This window comes from Delphinus delphis, chromosome 14, assembly GCF_949987515.2.
Source record: "Delphinus delphis chromosome 14, mDelDel1.2, whole genome shotgun sequence".
Lineage (NCBI taxonomy): Eukaryota > Metazoa > Chordata > Mammalia > Artiodactyla > Delphinidae > Delphinus > Delphinus delphis.
The window spans coordinates 58492740-58517983 of record NC_082696.1 but is presented as its reverse complement, the minus strand read 5'-3'; positions in this window follow the sequence as shown (position 1 = coordinate 58517983).

Below are 25244 nucleotides of genomic sequence, written 5' to 3'. Positions count from 1 at the left end.
ACTTATACCCACCTGCCTAGTAGACAGAAGGAAGTGGACAAGATGTGAATCCTTAGAGCATCTGAAAGGATCGATGAAAAAGAAATCTGACTTCCTCCTAATCTCCGGAGTGTCCATGGCTTACTATAAAGTGTAAAAAAAATCAGATCAGATCAGAGTCACACAGTAAGGGGGGCTCCTCTGCACCCCGCTAGGCGGCATCACCACCACCGGGAAATTTGTTAGCAATGCAGGAGCTCAGGCCACTCCCCAGAGCTACCAGTTCAGAATCTGCATTTTAACAAGATCTCCAGATGGTCAGTTTACACATTAAAGTTTGAGAAGCCCTGCACGGCGGTATGGTGCTGTGCGAGTTTCTGAAAAGATTTAACCTGAGCCAATTGCTTCTAGAACTTCTGCCCTGAGAGGACACACTGCCACCTTGTCTGGTGTAGATACAAAGCACCCTTCTAAATTACAAACGGTATTCTCCATGTCAACAGAGGAAGAGAAAGCTAAATAGAGACACTAGGTGCAAACATCTCTTTTCTATTTATAAAATGCATATGAAGTGTATATAATTATGTATATACTAATGTGCATGAAAATGGCTTAGCAACAAAATAGAGACAGATTCTGGATCGCTAATAAGACCAAATGGAGGATGGAGAACCCTGATAAAGCTTAAACCAAAACAGTTCAAATGTGCAGGTTCTGCTGACTGCATAATTCTGGAGGAATTTGCAATATGTTATTCTACATTGAATCATTTAGACACTTACACTGTACATACATTGAAAATTGTTATTTTTTCCTCTGAAATGAACTGCTGAATATGTGTGGGCCCAGCTCTAAAAAGCTTGCTTCCTCTGTCCCCTCTTTCTCTCTCATCACTCTTGTTGTCAACCACGAATGGCTGATGCTATCCCGCGCCTCCTCTTTCCACTGAAAGTACTCTTTAAACTCCTTGGTAGAATGTACCCCCCTACAGCTCTGTTTCACCCCTGCCCTTATAAATACACTCACTGTACCAATTCTACTCTAATTGGTAACAAGGTGAATTCTTGGGTAATATTTACTGTAAGGTTCACGCTTACTCATTGATACTTGTGTTTTATCATACCTTTCTAAACAGGAAAATCTCATTTTACTAATGAAAAAACTGCATTCAAAGAGTTCTTTAGAAATGCTACATATAAACAATCCTGAAAGCCTGTTCCCTACCATAGCAAGCCAGGCCTTGCTTTGCTACTCTTGAAATACCACTCATGACAAGCATTGGGTGAATTGCACTGATTAGATTTTTTTATCGCTTCACCTTGCTCATTTCCTCTTCCTCTCTCTTATTACGAAATGTCCATTTTTGGATATCTTTAATTAATAGACTTTATTTGGAGGGCAGTTTGAAGTTACAGAAGAATTGAGCAGAAAGTACAGACTTCTTATATATCCCCTTAAACTCCTCTCACTTAGCTTCCCTTATTATTAACATCTTGCCTTAGTGTGGTACAATGGTTCTAATAGTGATACATAATTATTAACTAAATTTCATAATTTACATTAGAGTTTCTCTTTGTGTTGTACATTCTATGGGTCTAAACACCCATTTTTCATTGCGCTACTGCTATAATCATTTTAGGATTTCCTTTGCACCCAATTAAGAGATCTCTAAAGAAAAGGACCTTGCCCCAGTTGATCACTACATTACCAGAACTAAGTAGCAGCTTACTGTTTATTCTGGTTTTGTGCTCTTTGTGACTCTACATACCAGCTTTTTCTCATGGAGTTTTCCATTCACTAATATTTATTGAGCAGCTATTGCCTTCAAAAGACCATGGTGGTACCCAGAGATTTATCTGACATGGACGCCCTTTGTGTAACCAATGGTCAATTAGGAGAAATAAGGCATGTATATAAACAACAAGGCAAGGATTGAAGAGAGCTCAAGGGGAAAGTCATGGTAAGTTGAGTGGGTGGAGAAGGATGGGCTCTTTGTGCAGAAGGCAGTATTTGAGAGCCTGGAAGGACCAATAGCATTGGAAGATGTGATGATCAAGTATAAGTACTGGCTGAGAGAACAGCTCTAGTGAAAACACTGGAGATAGAGAAACATGGGTCTTGTAAGAAACCTAGAAGGAGCTCAGACTGATGGACCGTTTGATGAGTGAAGGGCAGGAGTAGACAGTAAAGCTCAGCAGATTATCCATTTCTATGATAAATACTCTTGGAGTCTTTAGAGAGGTGCTTCTCAAAGTGAGGTAACAAGCCATACCAGGGTTGCTTCGTGGAGGCAAGTTTCTCATAGCATGGTACTTGGGTTATCTAAACAGAATCGGTCTCCTGGGGTGCATATTTTCAGGTCCTACCTTACACTCACCTAATCAGGATCTGGGGGGTGAGGAGTGAAGATAGAGACCAGAAATTCACATTTTTAACAAGCATTCCAAGTGGTCCTTGTGTACACGAAAGTATGAGAATTGCTGATAATTACCTCAAGACAATTGGGAAATGGACAAGAGCAAAATATTATAATCATTTTTGATTGAATACAAAATCCATACAAGTTTTTAAAAAAGAAATGCAAGGCTTCAAAAATTTATCTACAAGGTATATATACACTCACTCTCCTCTCACTTTAGGAATCTTTGGATGGAAATGTACAAGAAGAGCTGTACCAAAAGCAGACAAAATGTTCAAACATGCTGCTAGTATGTTGAAACGTATTACAGATGGTTTGCACAAACTCTGCTGTGTGTATCTGTATTAACATCGTCTTTAGCTGCAATGATCAGCTTTGGCCTCCTCCACACCTCCCCTGGTTTGACGGCAGACCATAATAATGTCACTTGGCTATTCTTGAAAAACAGCTACTAAGTGTTGACGGTACTTACTGCAGCAATATTTATGTGAGAACCCTGAAATACTTGGGAAAATATTTGGAGGGTGCAAAGGCTGGCATAGCCATAAATCCTGAGTAATGTTGCAATTGGGCAGGGACATAAAGTTCAATGGCCCCTGATTTTCTGGACATTTTGGTTCATTGTTTTGTACATTTATGTAACCCTTCTTAGTCTAACTGGACATGGAACTCTTCCCAGCTGGTTGACTTTCAGATTGAAGAATGTCGTTATTTCCCAAGTTTCGTTTGCTTCTTGGGTAATCTTTATATACAATGAAGAAATCAATTCAATGGCCAGTCCACAATCGGAATAACCGAACTATGACTCTGGGCCATTTATCTCAGGTTCTGGAAGGTTAAACTTTAGACGTTTATGTCCAAACCGAAGTGGAAACAGAAGAAAAATCAGGGTCTTCAAAACCATGTCCATCGCAGAATGTACTTGAACGGAATGGCTACTGATAGCAAAAACTAGAAGACCCTCCCTCTGAAAGAAGTGTACTAAATAATGTAAACACAAAGACATACGCAGTTTATTATCAGAAAAACAGAGGAGTTGTATAGTCAAAAACAGTCAGCCCCTGACTTACAAACACCAAGTTACCCATCACCCGCAAGGGCTAATTCCTATTACCCAACCCCAGTTCTCTCTCCCACCAGCACCCCAAATATGTGGGTGCTAGGCATGTTACAGGAGCTTGTGGATGACTTTGTTCCTTTTGAATAGCTTGGAATAGCTCACTGTGTTTTGAGAGGTCTTGTACACGGTGTGGCCAAACTGTATAGGCATTAAGTCAAACTAGGTCTACAAGCTATTTCAGTAATTTTGTAGGCCACTCATCTCAGCTTGAGGGATTGACTTTTTGATACTTTCCATCCCATCATGATAATGTTTATTATACCCTTTCTACTTTGGAAATTATCCCCCTAAGTGGAGAGGCAAAGCAGGTGTTGCGGAAAAGGATTTTGCCTTTGTTTATTCTTCCTTCAAATATTTGTAAAAAGGAAAACAATTCTTTTTCAAGGATGCCGTGTTGCTGTTTTTGTGTTTTCCACAAGTCACTGCTCTAATTATAAGGCCGTGTCACTGTGACATTGGTAACATGTTTCTCTCTCCAACCTCAGTGCACATCCGGAGCTTGTTTGAGAGGCCCTGGGCAGCTGCTGCCATCTCGTTAGCTGTAATGCTTTCATCCTTTATTCAATCGAAGTAATTTTTTACTTCGATTTTCCTTGTCAGGTTTTCCTTAACAGAATCTCTCATCTTACTTAAGTTGCTGCCCTTTTTACAGTCTTGGGTCAGAGAACCATACGTACATTTTCTCTGAGCTTTAAGAAATTTACTTCCACAAAGTCTAAATTTTATCTCACCATGGCCAGTTTCCTAGCCTTTTGTCATGTTAAAATGCTAAGATGAACAGTAATTTTTTCCACAGTTCCATTAATTTTCACATTTTTGACTACTCTTCCTTATTAATCCAAATAACAGGCCAAAACAGCTACTTCTAAGCCCACCTCCTTTACCCTCCCCAAACCTCCCCATACACACACACACACACACACACACACACACACACACACACACACACACACACATTTCTCTGTGTTCTATGATAGCCCTAAAATACCCCAAAACAAAGTGTCTTGAGTGAGGCCAAATATGGGCAGTCATAGTCATGAAAAGAAAGGACCATCCCAGATTCTCAGTGTCTGTAACATCACAAATAGAATCCAGTTTTTGCAAGCCCACTAAAGAATGCTATGCTTTCAGGCTTCCCTGGTGGCGCAGTGGTTGAGAGTCCGCCTGCCGATGCAGGGGACCCAGGTTCATGCCCCGGTCTGGGAGGATCCCACATGCTGCGGAGCGGCTAGGCCCATGAGCCATGGTCACTGAGCCTGCACGTCCAGAGCCTGTGCTCCGCAACGGGAGAGGCCACAACAGTGAGAGGCCCGCGTACCGCAAAAAAAAAAAAAAAAAGAATGCTATGCTTTGCTCGAGCGACACTTCTAGCACAGGGCCAAATATTTGAAGGCCCTCACGTCTGCTGTGCCATTACCATTTACTCTGCCACTGTAACCTGCATTGTAATACCTTAGTCCACAACCTCCATTTATTCAGGGAGCCTTCAGGTTTAATCAGGATAATACACACTTTTTCCTTAGCAAAATAATACCTACACATACATGCATATTATATTTACAGATACACATATATATGATTACATGATACATACATGACATACGATTTTTTTAATGTAACTTTTTACATGTTCAGAATGATTTCTCTGTTTAGTGTAAGCAGTTGTTGATGACAGAGAGTACCCAGGAGCTCTTTTTAACTTCTTTGCCGCTTTCCCTGGTCAATCCAAATTTAACACTTATGTTTAATAGTAATTCAGGGCGAGAGAAAGAAAAGGCCTCTCCACCCACCCTTGAGTGTCGAGCAGTAAAAGATAAAAAGTTATGAGAGTATTCTGGTCTTGAGAGAATCAGAATGCCTATTTATTTCTCTTTTGTGAAAGTGCACTTGAAAAGTAAAACGTGAAACCCTACCCCAGTGTGAGACGAAAAGCAGAGGGAGGTTTTCCTCATAACTACAAATGATCTACACGGAGAGAGCAAGTAATGGTGAGTTTTGGAAAATGATAAGATTGTAGCAATCCGGAGCACTGCAAGAAATTGGCAAATTGTAAAACAACCAGAAGGCGCTCAGTGCAGCTCTAATTTTGCCGGCTCTCCAGCCTCAGCAAAAGGAGGAGATGCAAGCAGTGGAAATGCTTTGCCTCTTTTCAGGGACAAGCAGACCATCTATATCATGACATACAGGAGGTTAGCTGTGTGGTCTCGCTTGGAGAAAGTTAAAGGATAATGGCCACTGGGCACAGGGCGGTTGAGCTGTCAACTCATTACGGTCATTGCTTGAGGGACACAGACTCCTGTTGGCTTCATTGAATATGGTAACTCCCAGCATGTTATGAACATTAAGAGGGTCTGGAGAAGTGACCTCCACCGCTGACTGCATGGCTCCATGTGGTACAAGGTTACAACTTCCAAGGATCAGGCAAATTGATGCCAATTTAAAGAATGGGACCTTCACAGTCAGGGAAGACTCGGGAGGCATCTGGAAGCTACTGGGCATCTATTGGTAGCTAACTCCTTGACATCTACAGACCAGAATCCTGTCTCTGTTTAAAATTCCTTATTTTTTAAAATGAAACTAAGTGCAAATAAAACCCTAATAATGAAACTCAGAAGTACCCAAATGTTATGTATATATTTTATAGATCTATTGCGACCCACCCCCCAAAATTTTTGAAAGATATTTGGGATTTCTTGGTCATAGTCATGAAAGAAATGGACCATTAGAGAATCTAAAAAACCTCCTTGTTCAAATCAGATTATCCTTTTACCAGTCAGTGAGGCAATCTACCCTTCACTACACTGCTACAAATGCAGTGTACCAGCCCCAAAGACGCTCTTCCAGACTGTAACTTCCTGACTTCTGATTTCGTCTCTGGACTGTGTTCCCATAGCCCCTCTGTCTCTCCTTCACACCCCAGGCCCTATAGCCAGCCTGGGCTCTAGGTTCCTACGGCCAATCCTGCCTCTTGCCTTAAGCCTCCACACTTGACAATGACAAAGCAATACAACACCTCTAGAAAAGTGAATAACTACTGTTACCCCCTTATTTACTATAATCTAATAGCTATTTTTATGTCTTCATTGTTAGTTATTTTCCAGATGTCAATGTTGCTTGCTATTTCCTTTTTTTTTTTTTTGTTCTTAAAGATGTAAGCAATTAAATCAACACCTTAAATATGGTAAAATATAAAATAAGCTTTATACTCAACTTTATGTCTTATAATTTGGTCATTTTCTCTTGACAGTACAGTATTTTTTTTTCCTTATTATTATTATTTTTGGCTGCATCAGGTCTTAGGTGCGGCACACGGGATATTCATTGAGGCCTGTGGCGTCTTTCATTACAGCTCTCGGTCTCTTCGTTGCGGCACTTCGGCTTCTCTCTAGTTGTGGCATGCGGGTTTTTTTTTTTTCTCTCTTCTCTCTCGTTATGGCTCCAGGGCTCCAGGGCGTGTGGGCTCTGTAGTTTGCGGCACGTGGGCTCTTTCGTTGAGGTGGTCCTCGGGCTCAGTAGTTGTGACATGCAGGCTTAGTTGCCCTGTAGCTAGTAGGTTCTTGGTTCCCCAACCAGGGATTAAACCTGCATCCCCTGCATTGGAAGGCAGATTCTTTACCTGGACCACCAGGGAAGTCCCTTTTATTTAATTTTTTTATTACGGTATAATTGATTTACAATATTAAATTAGTTTCAGGTGTACAACAGTGATTCAAAAATTTTGTAGATTAAATTCCATTTAAAGTTATTATAAAATATTGGTTATATTCCTGTGCTGTACAATATATCCTCATAGTTTTTTTTTTTAACCTCTTTTTTTTTTTTAAACATCTTTATTGGAGTATAATTGCTTTACAATGGTGTGTTAGTTTTTGCTTTATAACAAAGTGAATCAGCTATATATATACATATATCCCCATATCTCCTCCCTCTTGCGTCTCCCTCCCACCCTCCATATCCCACCCCTCTAGGTGGTCACAAAGCACCGAGCTGATCTCCCTGTGCTATGCGGCTGCTTCCCACTAGCCACCTATTTTACATTTGGTACTGTATATATGTCAAGGCCACTCTCTCACTTCGACCCAGCTTACCCTTCCCCCTCCCCGGGTCCTTAAGTCCATTTCCTATGTCTGCGTCTTTATTCCTGTCCTGCCCCTAGGTTCTTCAGAGCCTTTTTTTTTTTTTTTTTTTTTTTAGGTTCCATATATATGTGTTAGTATACGGTATTTGTTTTTCTCTTTCTGACTTACTTCACTCTGTATGACAGACTCTCGGTCCATCCACCTCACTACAAATAACTCAATTTCGTTTCTTTCTATGGCTGAGTAGTATTCCGTTGTATATATGTGCCACATCTTCTTTATCCATTCATCTGTCAATGGCCAGTTAGGTAGCTTCCACGTCCTGGATATTGTAAATAGAGCTGCAATGAATATTGTGGTGCATGACACTTTTTGAATTATGGTTTCTCAGGGTATATGCCTAATGGTGGGATTGCTGGGTCATATGGTAGTTCTATTTTTAGTTTTGTGTGTGTGTGTGTGTGTGTGTGTGTGTGTGTGTGTGGTACGCAGGCCTCTCACTGTTGTGGCCTCTCCTGTTGCGGAGCACAGGCTCCAGATGCGCAGGCTCAGCGGCCATGGCTCACGGGCCCAGCCGCTCCGCGGCATGTGGGATCTTCCCAGACCGGGACACGAACCCGTGTCCCCTGCGTCGGCAGGCAGACTCTCAACCACTGTGCCACCAGGGAAGCCCCTATTTTTAGATTTTTAAGGAACCTCTATACTGTTCTCCATAGTGGCTGTATCAATTTACATTCCCACCAACAGTGCAAGAGGGTTCTCTTTTCTCCACCATCTCCAGCATTTATTGCTTGTAGATTTTTTGATGATGGCCATTCTGACTGATATGAGGTGATACCTCATTGTAATTTTTTTTTTTTTTTGCGACACGCGGGCCTCTCACCGTTGTGGCCTCTCCCGTTGCGGAGCACAGGCTCCAGATGCGCAGGCCCAGCGGCCATGGCTCACAGGCCCAGCCGTTCCGCGGCACATGGGATCCTCTCAAAACGGGGCACGAACCCGCATTCACTGCATCGGCAGGCGGGCCCTCAACCACTGCACCACCAGGGAAGCCCCATCATTGTAATTTTGATTTGTATTTCTCTAATGATTAGTGATGTTGAGCATCCTTTCATGCATTTGGTGGCAATCTGTATATCTTCTTCGGAGAAATGTCTATTTAGCTCTTCTGCCCATTTTTGGATTAGGTTGTTTGTTATTTTGATATGGAGCTGCATGAGCTGCTTGTAAATTTTGGAGATTAATCCTCTGTCAGTTGCTTCCTTTGCAAATATTTTCTCCCATTCAGAGGGTTGTCTTTTCATCTTGTTTATAGTTTCCTTTGCTGAGCAAAAGCTTTTAAGTTTCATTAGGTTCCATTTGTTTATTTTTATTTATATTTCCGTTTCTCTAGGAGGTGGATCAAAAAGAATCGTGCTGTGATTTATGTCATAGAGTGTTCTGCTTATGTTTTCCTCTAAGATTTTTATAGTGTCTGGCTTTACATTTAAGTCTTTAATGCATTTTGAGTTTATTTCTGTGTATGGTGATAGAAAGTATTCTAATTTCATTCTTTTACATGTAACTGTCCAGTTTTCTCAGCACCACTTACTGAAGAGGCTGTCTTTTCTTCCTTGTATATTCTTGCCTCCTTTATCAAAGATAAGGTGACCATATGTGCATGGCTTTATCTCTGCACTTTCTATCCTCTTCCCTTGATCTATATTTCTGTTTTTGTGCCAGTACCATACTGTCTTGATTGCTGTAGCTTTGTAGTATAGTCTGAAGTCTGGGAGCCTGATTCCTCCAGCTCCAGTTTTCTTTCTCAAGATTGCTTTTGCTATTCAGGGTCTTTTGTGTTTCCATACGAATTGTGAAAATTTTTGTTCTAGTTCTGTGAAAAATGTCATTGGTAGTTTGATAGGGATTGCATTGAATCTGTAGATTGCTTTGGGAAGTATAGTCATTTTCACAATGTGGATTATTCCAATCCAAGAACATGGTATATCTCTCCATCTGTTTGTATCATCTTTAATTTCTTTCATCAGTGTCTTATAGTTTTCTGCAAACAGGTCTTTTGAATACTTAAGTAGGTTTATTCCTAGGTATTTTATTCTTTTTGTTGTAGTGGTAAATGGGAGTGTTTCCTTAATTTCTCCTTCAGATTTTTCATCATTAGTGTATAGGAATGCAAGAGACTTCTGTGCATTAATTTTGTATCCTGCTACTTTACCAGATTCATTGATTAGCTTTAGTAGTTTTCTGGTAGCATTGTTAGGATTCTCTATGTATAGTATCATGTCATCTGCAAACAGTGGCAGCTTTACTTCTTCTTTTCTGATTTGGATTCCTTCTATTTCTTTTTCTTCTCTGATTGCTGTGGCTAAAACTTCCAAAACTATGTTGAATAAGAGTGGTGAGAGTGGACAACCTTGCCTTGTTCCTGATCTTAGAGGAAATGGGTTATTTTTCACCATTGAGAATGATGTTGGCTGTGAGTTTGTCATATATGGCCTTTATTATGTTGAGATAAGTTCCCTCTATGTCTACTTTCTGGAGGGTTTATATCATAACTGGGTGTTGAATTTTGTCAAAAGCTTTTTCTGCATCTACTGAGATGACCATATGGTTTTTCTCCTTCAGTTTGATAATATGGTTTATCACATTGATTGATTTGCCTATATTGTAGAATCCTTGCATTCCTGAGATAAATCTCACTTTATCATGGTGTCTGATCATTTTAATGAGCTGTTGGATTTTGTTGGCTAGTATTTTGTTGAGGATTTTTGCATCTATGTTAATCAGTGTTATTGGCCTGTAGTTTTCTTTCTTTGTGACCTCTTTGTCTGGTTTTGGTATCAGGGTGATGGTGGCCTCATAGAATGAGATTGGGAGTGTTCCTCCATCTGCTATATTTTGGAAGAGTTTGAGAAGGATAGGTGTTATCTCTTCTCTAAATGTTTGATAGAATTCACCTGGGCTTTTGTTTGTTGGAAGATTTTTAATCACAGTTTCAATTTCAGTGCTGTGATTGGTCTGCTTATATGTTCTATTTCTTCCTGGTTCAGTCTCAGAAGGTTGTGCTTTTCTAAGAATTTGTCCATTTCTTCCAGGTTGCCCATTTTATTGGCATAGAGTTGCTTGTAGTAATCTCCCATGATCCTTTGTATTTCTGCAGTGGCAGTTGTTACTTCTCCTTTTTCATTTCTAATTCTATTGATTTGAGTCTTCTCCCTTTTTTCCTTGATAAGTCTGGCTAATGGTTTATCAATTTTGTTTATTTCTCAAAGAACCAGCTTTTAGTTTATTGATCTTTGTTATTGTTTCCTTCATTTCTTTTTCATTTCATTTCTGATCTGATCTTTATGATTTCTTTCCTTCTGCTAACTCTGGGGTGGTTTTGTTCTTTCTCTAATTGCTTTAGGTGTAAGTTTAGGTTGTTTATTTGAGATGTTTCTTGTTTCTTGAGGTAAGATTGTATTGGTATAAACTTCCCTCTTAGAACTGCTTTTGCTGCATCCTATAGGTTTTGCATCATCATGTTTTCATTGTCATGTGTTTCTAGGTATTTTTTAATTTCCTCTTTGAATTCTTCAGTGATCTCTTGGTTATTTAGTAGTGCATTGTTTAGCCTCCACGTGTTTGTAATTTTTACAGATTTTTTCATGTAATTGATATCTAGTCTCATAGTGCTGTGGTCGGAAATGATACTTGATACTGTTTCAATTTTCTTAATTTTACCAAGGCTTGATTTGTGACCCAAGATATGATCTATTGTAGAGAATGTTCCATGAGCACTTGAGAAGAAAGTGTATTCTGTTGTTTTTGGATGGAATGTCTTATAAATATCAACTAACTCCCTCTTGTTTAATGTGTTATTTAAAGCTTGTTTTTCCTTATTTATTTTCATTTTGGATGATCTGTCCATTGGTCAAAGTGGGGTGCTAAAGTCCGTTACTATGACGTGTTATTGTTGATTTCCCTTTTATGGCTGTTAGCATTTTCCTTATGTATTGAGGTGCTCCTATGTCGGGTGCATAAATATTTCCAATTGTTATATCTTCTTCTTGGATTGATCTCTTGATCATTATGTAGTGTCCTTCTTTGTCTCTTGTAATAGTCTTTATTTTAAATTCTATTTTATCTGATATGAGAATTGCTACTCCAGCTTTCTTTTGGTTTCCATTTTCATGGACTAGCTTTTTCCATCCCCTCACTTTCAATCTGTATATGTCCCTAGGTCTGAAGTGGGTCTCTTGTAGACAGCATATATATGGGTCCTGTTTTTGTATCCATTCAGCCAGTCTGTGTCTTTTAGTTGGAGCATTTAATCCATATCCTCGTAGTTTATTTATTTTATACATGGTAGTTTACACCTCGTAATCCCCAACCCCTGTCTGGCCCCTTCCCTCTTCCCTCTTTCTAAAGGTCTCTAATCTCTTCGATTCAGTCAGCTTTCATTGATTCATTAAATCAAAAAATATTTATCCCTTCCATTTCCTCAATTTTTCTTGCATTATAAAATATCTTGTCCAAGAGAGCTTTGCTGTGATTGGTGAGTCATAACTAATGCTTTCTGTTCTTCCAATTATTTCAATGTAAACATTTCCCAACTGCTTTTATTTCCATTGATTTGCACACATATTTACCCTTTCTCATCCTAAATAATGGATTTTTTTCTCTATGTCTATGTTTAAATATTTCCTTTATTTGTTATATGTACCTTTCCTTTGCAAAATAATTATAGTGTGTAATTGCAATTTAATCATAGCATCCATTCTGTTAAATGATCCCTTTACTAAGTGGAATTACATGTTAACACCCTTATCAAGTGCTAAATTTCAGAGAATAATCTGTGAGGTCTTGCTGAGTTTTTCCCAGCGCTTGTCTTTTCCATAATGAAGCATTCTTCCAGAGTGAATGGCTTATGAAAATCTGATAACAATTCAGTCTGATAGAAGAAATTAAAATTCGATATTTTTAGTTGTGTTGCAGCCAAGGAAGAACTATGAAATGGAATCTATCTTCAAAATGTAGAAATTGACTGACTTTTTAAACATGAATTAAATGGTTCACCTGTTAAGATTCAACTTTTTAAGATGTATTTGAATTGAATTTCTGAAATACCAACAAGTCTTGCTCTTACAATGATTGCGGTTTTCTTTTCAAATATTTTGCTCTGAAGAAATTTCACTGGAAATAAAATTAATATATAATCCCTGCTTTACCTTGGATTTTTATTTTATCACTTTAAATGCCCTTTAAAAAATAGAGTGTAAACCTATCAATAAATAGAATAATATCTTTATTAGTAATATTATTTTTAAGTCCCTATGTGCTGGGTACTCTGTTAAAGTCTTCACATGGATCATCTTCTTTAATCCATAGACAAAAATGATGGTGCTCCTATTATTATCCTCCTTTTACAGATGAGCTAACAGACTTTTAAAAGGTTAAGTGACTGCCCAAAGTCACACAAATACTGTGATTATAGCATCAATAATAAGTGACCTTATTCGAACCCACATGCTGATGAAGTCTGCGAACTTTTGGGTTATATAAGTTTAATAGCATTTCCCAAGGTCATCATGAGAAAATCAGCATCTATTACCTTAAAATCACTGAGTGAAGGAAACCTCTCACTGTATACACACTTTAGCATCCACCACTGTGGGTACCATGTGCCTGGAAGAACTTTTGTGGGATCACAACAGGTACATGAGAACTTTAAATTACTCTTGATTTCTATCCACAGTGTATTGACACCACCTGGGTGCTGTACTATCATTTTTTATTAAAACCAAAGAGTTTTCTAACAATTAGATTATGAGTAAGGAAGACCTACCATCATTTTGCAAGCTTCAACCAACACCCTTTTGATCTGCAGTGTGACAAATGAGCCACAAAGCTGTCATATATATGTGTGTGTGTATATATATATATGTATAAATAATATAGGTCATATTATATAAAATATTATACAATATGTAACATTACATATATAAAGGAGAGAACAATTTATTAGTCTGCATATCTTTAAAGAACATGAGCTATTTATGTGCTTTTGTCATGAGATATGTGTTTGTGTGCCTTTTAGTATAAGCTCTTTCATTCAACATGATCTAAATGTGGAATATTTTTTAACAATCTATACTTTGTTTAGGAAGTCACCATACATGTCACAGAAATTATCTCTGCTCAAGGAATTCAAAAGCAATAAATATCAAGCCTCAACAAGATGCTGTTTAAGGATTTTGCATTGTCTCATGCTTATGAAACAGATGAAGAGCATCATTTCCTCAATGAACCACAATTGTGTCAATTAATGGAAATTTCCAGATAGCAAGATGCTGATAATAGACATTTTATTATCTATACATATACACACGAACACACACACACAATATATACACAACACAGCAAATAAAATGAAGGGGGTAGTTTAAGCTCCATTTCTTCAGCAAACTCTCAGTAAAATAATTCACATTATTTGTAGCCTGGTTGCACATAAAACTTTCAACAGCTGAATAAATACCTGAGTTCTGCCCTTTGTTTCAATTTACTTGCTTACCTGTGAGCCCCTTTCCACTGCCCCTGAATAGACAACCAGGAGTCCTGGTCCTAGAGGCGTTAATAGATGTTGAGTGCTCAATTTCCTGCATGCTGCATATAAAAGCACCCTTATGTGTCAGGTTCCAAAGGCATAATAGAAAAAAGAATAAACACTGGTTTTTATGGAATCCTTCATATACAAATTATCCCAAAGAGCTTTATGAACAATGAATTGGACACTGGCAGTGCAGGGAGGGATGTAAACAAATGTAGCAGCCATTGAGCGCTCAGGAATAAGTCACACAGAGGTCTCCTTGAACTGTCAAAAAGTATACATCTTCCCCAGTGTTCCTTACTAAAACAGAGTGTCCGCACATGAAGCTTGCTGTCAATCACAGAACTCCACCCACACAATCTGAGGGAAGTGAAAATTCCTTATTTCAAGGATTGATACAATAACCTGCACAGGAACTTCCCACAGGAAATGGATTTGGCACAAGTTAACTCAATTTACTTCGTACCAGGTTACTAGACCCATTGATTGCTGCTGGGTAGGGTTTAAATATGACTCATCATACCAACCCCATCCCTATTTTCCCCAACCCCTCCCCATGCATAAACACCCTAAATATCAGTTTTGAACAACCAAAGAGTATTTTAATACTTAGCTCCACTCAGCATTTTCCCTGCCCTCATTTTCTTGTTATTCATTTCATTTTATGAGTTGTGTACATGTCTTCCTCACCAAATTCATAGTAAGAGATCCAGTGTTGGTTTTTTTCTAGCCACCACTGCCCTCAACTGACAGCATCTACCCAAGTTCTACTGAGCTAGTAGCACCTCAATAAGAGGTTCTCAATATAAGCTGACTAATAAATACAGTAAAGTTATTCCAGGCGTAGACATCAAAAGGAACAAAGTGAAATTTTCTATCTTTACTTTTGCAGAGCCTGTATCTGGACCACTACAAGAATGAATCATCTTTTTTTTTTAATGTTAATGGGAAAAGTTAGCCTTTCCAACAACCCACTTAGTAACATCCAGATACCCCTCGTCAAAAGCTCTGTGAGTTCCTCTGCATCCAGCAAGCTGGTTCTGATGGAACAGAGCCAAAAGCAGAACTTCCACTTTCAGTCATTGGTGGTTGCCCTGGGAAGCTCCTCCAAAGCACTCATTTCTCAGCAGCACCTGAAGCCTGCCAGAAAGGAAAGCAGAAGGACAAACGCTCTTCTCCCCTTGGGTTTTGCAGAAACGGTACTTGTGAGCTGGGGTCTTATGTCACCTCACACCAGGACTGACACACATGCAGCACTTTTGAAGTCAGGAATCAGTAGGGACACAGAGCAGCTGGATGAAATGAATTCCCCGCCTCCACCCTCCCTCCCCTCTGCACCTTGCTCTTCTCTGTAGGGGACAGCCTCTGAAGGATCAGCTTCCTTGGGACTACAGTGACCCTGTAAGTCCAAGAGTCTCTTTCCTTCAGTTTCCAGTTGAGTTTCTTTGGGGTACTGGACACAGCTGATTCAGCCCATCTGTCCCATAACCCTAGCTCTGAGCTCCAGAAGCTCAGACCACAGTTCATTTCTCCTCTTAACCATCCCATGACCCTCCTCTCCCCTTCCCTGGGCCGCCTGGCCCTCTGAGGCTGAGCTGCAGTAGCGCACAGTCCTGGGAAGTGCCCCCGAGACTCAACATAATTACTCCACCTCCCAAATCCCAGCCCCCACCCCTCACTGAGGGTTCCTGCCGCACCTTCTCTTCAGCCATCTGTTGGGCTGTGAAGTGGGATTTAAGTTGCCTCCATTCTGCCAGGCCAGCAGTAGAACCATCTCTATTGTCAAGGACCTCCCTGACCCTGTCTCTTTCTGGGTCTGGATCTCCCAATTACCTGTGGACCCCTTCCTATCTAGAGATAGACACCATTGTATAAAAGAGTTCTGCACCAAATCCTGCCTCTTCCTGAAGGTTACTCGTTTTATGCTCAAACATCAAGGGATTCAATTTTCATAGTCTTACTGCTGAAAGTCCGTCATAATTTCTGCAGATCCCAACCCTGGCCTTGGTCTGATGCCTGCTTTTGGTGGGATTTTTCTGCTGCTAAGAATCTTCTTAAAGCCTTAGGGACCCAAAGACTTGGTGCCCATATAATTTAGATCATTGCCACAGTTCACCACTCTTGCAACTGCTTCCCTCTGGCAACACAATGTAGTGGTTAAGAGTACAATTCCAGAGCCGGCTGCGCAGGGTCTGTCACTTACTATGACAGGTCTATGTGACCTTTGGTCAATTGCTTAGTCTTCACATGCCTCAGTTTCCTCTCAGATATTATGGGAATAACACTTATATCTACCTCACGTGTTGTGTAAGCATTAAATGAATTAATACAAGTGGAGTGCATAGAACAGGGTTTGGCACACAGTAAACATTTGCCATCATAATTCCAAGCTAGGGTACAGTATTGTCCGCTGTGTAATAGATGTCATTCCCCTAAAACAAGCTATAAATGGATATACAGAGGATACACACCCCCTCGGTCCTCAGAGGGGCTGGGCTAGACCTTCAGGCACCCCCTGCTAGAGCAGCCTCAATACTTCACCAAAAATTTTTGTACAAATATTGTCATTTTTCTATGTGCTGTGATGTGACAAAGCAGGAAAGCACTCCCTCAAAGGTTCCTAGAGGAAATATGATCCAAAAAGAGGAGCTCTTACTCTACTGAAGTTGAAACAGAGCAAGCAAGGATATCCTCACGCAATTTTCCACCACATTAAGGCCATTAACTTCTGACCCAGGTTGCTGAGAAATCTTTCACAGGGCAGAGGATCACACCAGAAGAGAGAAGACAGAGGATGCCAGAATTTCTTAAGCACTGACCTGAAACTTCCTGCCAGGGGTTCCTGAACTGAGACTCACAGACAGTGTCTGACAAAAAAGGAGACTCACTAGGGGCACGTGTTTCCATCCCCAGGGAAATATGCATCCCCACCCCAAGCCTGGCTGTGATTCTCATGGGAACACTCTATTCTCACCCTACTGCGATTGGACCAGTCCGACTCTCCCAACCTTCGAAACTGTGCGCTAACCGTCACCTCCCTGCTCACATTCAAAGCCATGTCCTCCACATTCCCTGGTCCTGACTGGTTCCCAAAGTCATTCATGGAGGGGACAAATTCAGACAGTGGCTCCCTAGCTACCCAGATGTCAAACACTACAAAAAAGAAAAGTATATACACAAATGTGTGCATAGTTGTGGGCTTGAAGACAGCCATGTTAAGATTAGTCTTATATAACAAAATAAAGAATTGTACCAGATATTCAAGATTCACTCCAACACTGGTTCAAAGTCAAGCTCTGAGTTGTTTCAGGTCTCCTTAAATTAGCCCCTCAACAGGTCCTCCCACAACAAAATAAGTGACTAATGTACTACTTACTGCCTCAAGTCCACCACACAAAAACTTCTTTGCTAAAAACAACAATCACAGTGCTTTGTTTTTTACACTTTACAATGTGTTAGTTTCTCCTGGTCGTAATGGGACTTCACCTGGGAGAAGGTGATGTTGAGACTCTTGCTGGAATCCAAACACCAAAAAGGGATTTTTCCTTATATTACAAATGATTAATATAATAATAAAAAGAGCCATCGTTTCCGGAGCTCTTACTATGTGCCAGGAAAATGCCTCTAATAGTTTCTCTGTTTTCCTCACTAAACTGTAAGCCCAGTGTCCTTCAAAGAACAAGCGGATCCCCATTTTCTTGATTGAGCACTTTGATACTTCCTTGAGATGCTTTAATTATCTCTGGATCCCTGATGACACGTAGTAGGTTTTGAATAAATCTTTGATACATTAATTCTTTAAATGATTGATATAATTATCTGCAATGAGCTCTTCCAAAATTGAATGCCCAATGAAAGATGTATCAATATTTCCCACTTAGAGTCATTGAGATTTACAATCAAAGAATGTACCTTTGAATCAACTAGGGAGTTAGTTTATACACAAATCAAACCATTTCTTCTCCATTATGCTAATTTTTAATCTAATACCCAAAACTCATATAGTTCATTAGTTCAAAGTTTTTAATATGTACGAAAATATTCATTTTAAATTTTGGGGTGTCCATAAACTTTTATACAGTGCTTTCCTATTATGATGAATGATTTAGTCAAAGCTGTCATAGTTAATGAGCATGATCAGAAAAGTTAATGTACTTTACCAGTTTATCATTTAGTACTTTTATATTAGAAATTTCAATCATTTCCACCTTAAAAAATGTTTCTAATACTTTTTGTATTCAACCTTTGTAATTCCAGAAAAATGTGTTTAAAATAATCATTTTAATAACTTAAGGGTTTGATGTTTTATATCTGAGTGCGATTTAGTTACCAATTTCACACAAGTACACTTAACGCTTGATAATGCTGTGTTACCATAGGTAAATCAGAGAGATTTAATTTATCTGCTTTATCTCTTTAGATTTTTAAAATTTTTGTTTTTCTTTGACTTTTTATGTCTTTTTCCACTCTCATTTGCACAAAAGCATTCTAATATTTTTAGAATTTACGTGCTATTATTGTTTGCATGAATATCAAGTTATCATCAGATAACCATTGAAGGCAAAATTAATTTCACCAATATTTACAGTGGAGTATATACCATCATTTACAGATTTTTATAATTTCAATGAAAACATACACATTACCATTTTTATAGATCAAAACAATCTAATGTTAGAGTTCCGTAAGGTTTGGGACTTCCCTGGCAGTCAAGTGGTTAAGACTCTGCACTTCCACTGCAGGGGGTGTGGGTTCGATCCCTGGTCGGGAACAGGGAACTAAGATCTCGCATGTTGCACAGTGCAGCCAAAAAATTTAAAAAACAAAAGAATTTCATATGGTTTGATCTAACACAAGCACATATCCTAGCCTTAAACGCAGTTACATTTTTTAAATTCTGGGAGGTTGCGTGGCACAGCAGAAAGGACATGAATAGGGAAGTTAGTCAAACATAGTTTTGAATCTCAGCTCTGCATACATACTAGCTCTGTGATATTGTAAAACTTCTTAACTCTCTGAGCTCTTAATTTCCTCACCTATCAAACAGTAATTACTACCTGGAAGGTTATCGTGAGAATTAAATTTTAAAAACATGTATAAAACACCAAGTACACTGCCTGGCACCAAGAAGACATTCAACAAATATTTTGTCTTTGCTCTTTCTTTCTTCTTCTTCCTAAATTGGCTCTAAAAACTGTAGTCTGAAGGGCAATTGACAAACTGATCAAATAAATAGCTCTAATTTGTTGTCTGAATGAGGGGTGTGTGGAGGGGCGGGTGGCAAGATGAGCTACATGTCACACTATAACTCGATTTGCCTTTCTGGCAAGAGTCGATCTTACTAAGTGCCTCCCATGTATTTTTATCTGAAGTGTAAATTCAGGGAAATTTTCATTTTTTGTTACAAAAGACTGTTTTATGAATTATTAATCATTTAGCAAATTCATTAGATTATGTCAGGGTTACTAACTCAGTGCTTTTAAAATATATTAGCTACATGAATTTTATTACTGTGACACTGACTGTCAGAGAAAACTGGAAACTTTTCCCCTTCCAAATGATTTCTTTATTGTTCGCTTTGAGAAACCAACAGGCAGCAAGTTTTCGCCCTTTCTGGACTGAAATTTTCCTTTCTTTTAGACGTCCGCTAAGAATTTGTATCACATCTGCTGGTGATTTGAAAATCTATGACTCTAGAAAGAAAATGGTATTTTAAATTATTCCTATTTTTCCAAAATTGCTTTCACAGAAGTCACAATGAAAAGAATAGCAATTTTTAACATTCCAGCATCACAGGGCCAAATGCTTTGCTTGTGCCTTGGATTCTTTGTTTAAAAAAGAAAAAAATTCTGTCCAGTTTCATTTCTGAGTTTTACTGAAACCTTACCAAGTTTTCCGTGAGGGCTTCAGTGCTTTATATAGTCCCTGTTTTGTTCTTTGATCTCCTGCTTTAGTCCTCCAGAGTCAAAGTGGAGGTAGGAACTAAACCCTCCTCATTCCCGACTTTGAAGGATGAGAAGCTAGAGGCAGTTAAAACTTAACAGCAAAAATATTGAAAGCATTTCTACCATAGTTGATCAAGTTTTAAATTCTAGTTGCCATATGAAAGAAGGGATTATCCTCTTATAGACATTATATTTAAATTATCTGGGTTGATATTTTTCTTATTTATGTCAAAGATTACAGTACACAGTCAAGAACAGCAACCGAAGAGATCTTAATGTAAAACATAGAACTATGCCGCCTCCCTGCCAAAAAGTGTTCTTGGCCTCCCACTGCACCTAAATAAAACCTAAATCCCTTACTATGGGTTGGTGGCCATTTGAGTATCCAGCAAGTAAATCCCCTTCCTACGTGGAGGGAGATCTCCATTTTTTTTTTTTTTTTTTTTTTTTTTGCGGTACGCGGCCCTCTCACTGTTGTGGCCTCTCTCGTTGCAGAGCACAGGCTCCGGACGCGCAGGCTCAGCGGCCATGGCTCACGGGCCCAGCCGCTCCACGGCATGTAGGATCTTCCCGAACCAGGGCACGAACCCACGTCCCCTGCATCGGCAGGCGGACTCTCAGCCACTGAGCCACCAGGGAAGCCCTCACCGTTTTTTGAGTCTTCCTGAAGTCAAGGGTCCAAGCATTCCTTCTCCATCCCCAGCCAGCGAGGGCACACAGCCATTACCTATGTTTGGCCGGATGGGCCCTTCCAGGTGGGATTCTCAACCCTGAGAGAAGGCCACAAAGCTATAGAGGGAGGTGAGAAAATCTTCCTTACTGACATCAATTAGCAGCATTAACTCTCCAGTGGAGGCACAAACACCAGCATCACCTAAAGAGTTAGCTTCTCCTTTTACCCTTCCTTCGTTCCTGCTCATTTGCCAAGCCTATCTCTCCACGTTTCCCATCAATTGCGGATGCAGATTACTCTCTACTACATTCATTAGAATAAATTCCTTTCTGCTTAGGATAGCCATCATGCCTTCCTTTTGCAACCACTGGTTGATACGTGGCCTCTGAATCCTCATTTTTATCAAACTCTCCCCAGGGTTGATTGCATTCAGGTTCACTGGACTTTTGTTCAGTTCCTCAACAATTTGAATCTGTTTTCCTTCCTTTGCACATCCAGTTCTCGCTCAAAGAGTTCATTTTTCCCTTCCTTACATGGATAGCTCCTTTCTTCTTTCAGGTCTTGGTTAAAATGTCACTAATTCAGAGGGAACGTCCCATGTGGTAGAAATGATCCAATGCCCATTGCTTCCTTCTTTTCTCCGCCTCTTTCTTCTTCCTTTGCATACATATTAGTCCATAACTTGGCAATTGTTAATTTCTGGGAAGCACACAAACAGTAAACCACGTATTCCTTAGGTCATAAATGAATAAAAGGCTAAAATTCTATATCTACTACCATTATCATTTTCACTGAACATATATTGCATGCAGAGTGTACATGACTTTGAACATGAAGTTTAGTGTTAACACAGGTATGAATATAACACTTTGTGTAAATTTTCTTACCACAAGTAGTCAGGCATAATCCTCAATCCATAAGATAAATTATCTAAAGAGTCAGGTTTAAACAAAAAGAGACTGGAAACTTAGAGATATCTGAAATTCTAAAAATCAGAATGTAGGCTTTAATCTGAATGTTATAAACTTTATGCCAAAGAACATTTTCTTGATATTTATTTTAATGCCAATAAAACAAAAGACTGATGGCTCAAATTCCTTGAGCTTCTCTAGATAAGCAAGCTTAAAAGTATTTCTGTTGGGTTTTGTTAAAGCAAGAGTCTTACAAGTTTCTTATATTTTCTCCATGCTAGGGGACATTAAAATGAATACTTTCCTACCATAAATTGGAAATCCTGAGACTTGGGGAACACTGAATTAATCTGTGCTGAAGAAGCAAGTAAAGAGGACAACAGAGATTGAAGGATCACCCTGGCTTCCTGGAGACCCCTGTGTGGTGGATATATATCATAAGTATGATATGTATAGTATATATGTACTGTGGGACTTTAGCATAGAGCCTTCTGAGAAAGGCACGCTGGAAATCCACAATAGACATGTTAAAGAGCGTGAGACTTGGGCACAATGCCCATTTATGGAATAAAAAAAATATTTTTTTCCTTGCTGGAGCAGCGAGAAGAGTGCCTCCAGACTTTGTCAATTCCACTTCACGTTATTATGCTCCTCACCCCCTGCATTACAGCACTGGTATGCAAGTCATCATTCCTTATAATAGGCTCTCCACTATTAGAAGTGGCCCTTTTTCATCTTCCACCAAATTATAAAATAGCTTCCCATCATAACTTATGTTCTGTATACTCCAGCTACGACTTTTCTCTCATATTAAAATGCTCTGCTTTAAATGGGCCTCTAATATATAATTTTATTGTTTGAGCATTTCAGTTTCTTTTTGCTTTATGTTTCTTTATAGCAGGTTAGACAGCTCTTTGTGATATTTTGATGAAAGATTCTACATAAATAAAATTGACTGAGAAGACAGACCTTGCTGGTAGCGTTGGAGAACACTCTCTGCACTCTGCAAACTTAAGATCAAGATTCAAATCTCATATAGGGATATATGTATATGTATAGCTGATTCACTTTGTTATACAGCAGAAACTAACACACCATTGTAAAGCAGTTATACTCCAATAAAGATGTTTTAAAAAAAAGATTCAAATCTCAGCTTTCCCTCTTTCTAATTTTTATTTTAAAATTTTTATTTTAAAAATTAATGTTAGTAATTTTACCCTATGCTGGATTTAATCTTCTATACAGTGACTGAAAGGGTGGTTTTGGATTTTTTTACCAAAATGTATTGAACTGCCAAGGCTAGAATAAGTAACTAATTGTAATCATTATGCTGACTAAATTCAATACCACTTAGCCTTTAAACTTCCAATTTAAAATAGATAGATAGATAGATAGATAGATAGATTTGGTATTTAGAACAGGCAACCAAATAGATGCCATCATTTGGGAACCAATATTTATCTAAAAACTTTGAGATCTTTATGTTATTTCCAAAATCATCTTAACAAAATTTTTTTAGTATTTCCTTATTTATATTCTACTTTCATTTAGTTCCAGGATATTAACTAGTTTTAATTGTCAATGAATCACTGATGCTTCCTAAAGAAATCCCTTTTTTCTTCTACACTTTCAGATACTCTTGAATGCCTTGATGACTGACTGATTTATTTTTTTACCTTTCATCTAGTGTATCAATCAACAGAATCCACCTAACTTAAGGCAGAGATCTGAATTTTTTGCAGTGAACTTTAGAAAAACTGTGTGTACTTGTTGTAGTTTGTGTTTCAGCCTAAATATTCTTTTCTTTCTTTTTTCTTCTCTAAAATAGCATCATTCCATTTTGAATAATAATAATTGCTATTATTAGCCATTGTTTTTTGAAGAATCATCATGAAAGATAAAGATAAGGAACAAATTTTAACCTGACAAATCTAGGTGTTTAGGATCCCCTCAACTCACTTACATAATAACAGTATTAGCAAACAGTTATGGAGCACAAACAATGGTTGGGCACCATGCTGAGTTGCTTAAAGTCATCATCTTATTTCCTTCTAACCAAACAACTCTATGACATGACTACCACGGTGATCCAGTTCAATGGAGAGTCAACTGGGCCGGAAGTTGACGTGGAAAATGTCATAACTGCAATTTGGGATATCTTGAAGGTGAGTTGTTGGCAGGCCGTCCAAGATGCTCAGTAGAGAGTTGGAAATACAGATCAGGGGCTCAAGAGAAAGATTTAACCTTGAAGATGTAAAACCAGGGGTTGTCTTCTACAGGAATAGGATCAAAGAAAGAGCCCTAAGAGATACCTACAGTTAGCAACTGGGAACAAATGGGACAGGATACTTCAGAAAAGGAGATGGGTAATCAAGAAAATGAATGACATCACATGGCTCTGCCACCTAGGAAATGAGAACTTAAAAGTAGAAATTAAGTTCAGGAATGAAGATAGCTAAAGAGTTATATTTCTTATATGCCTGAATTTCTATGCTTAGATTCAGCCTGCCAGACTGAAGTTATCTGAGCAGAGGTGGAAACTTGCCTTGGAATCTGGAGATCCAGGTTGGATATACCTCAAAGTAGCTGAGGCAAAGGACAGTGCAGCAACATGGAGAGAGAGAAAGTATGAGGCAGAAGAATTCACCAAAGAGTGAGAAATAAGAGTAGGGACATAGCTAAGGACAAAGCTGAAGAGGAAACTAAGGACAATGGCAAGAGATATATGGGGAGCGGGTGGGAGAAAAAAGTGAGAAAAGTGCATCAATCCATGACTGGGGTAAGGCCCCTCAGGATGGGAAAAAATGGAAAATTCTAAAATTTATAAATTCTGGTAATGTACAAAAGATGTGGTACACATAAATTAAGAATGTGGAACTATAAATGTTACCCTGTTAGTGTTTTTCTAGACATTTTTAAGTACTAAGTAACAAATATACTCCTTCTCATCTTATAAAAGCAGTAGATTTAAACTCATTTTTATTTTTCTTTAACATTTTTTAGTTATCAATGTTGTGGTAAAAATAAAAAATTATAAATGCTTACTGGATAATAAAATGTCATCAGCAATACACATATTAAGGAAAGTTATTTTAAATTAAAACATACAAAAATTTAAAATTAGTTTAAAATGAAGATCTAGGGCAAGAAATCCATTTTAGAGATTATATAGTAATTAAATGGAAACCATTGGAAAAATATGTATCTTTTGCATCTAGAAAGGAATGTTCTATGTCAAATACTTTAGAGTAAAATAGGTGTAATTTTTGCCTTGTTCATATATGTCCTACATCATTATACTGTAGAATTGTTTCAAGGCAGATTTCAGTTTTGTGGAATATTGTAAATCAATTTTGGTGAAAAGAGTATTGATATCTGTGTTAGGAAAGGAAAGTCTATGCTATGATAACAAACAACCCTGAAATCTCAGTGACACAAGGTTTATTTCTTATTCATATTACACATCCAACGTATGTCAACAGCAGGATCTGCTCTATGTAGTCACTTAGCCAGACTGACAAGGACGTAACGA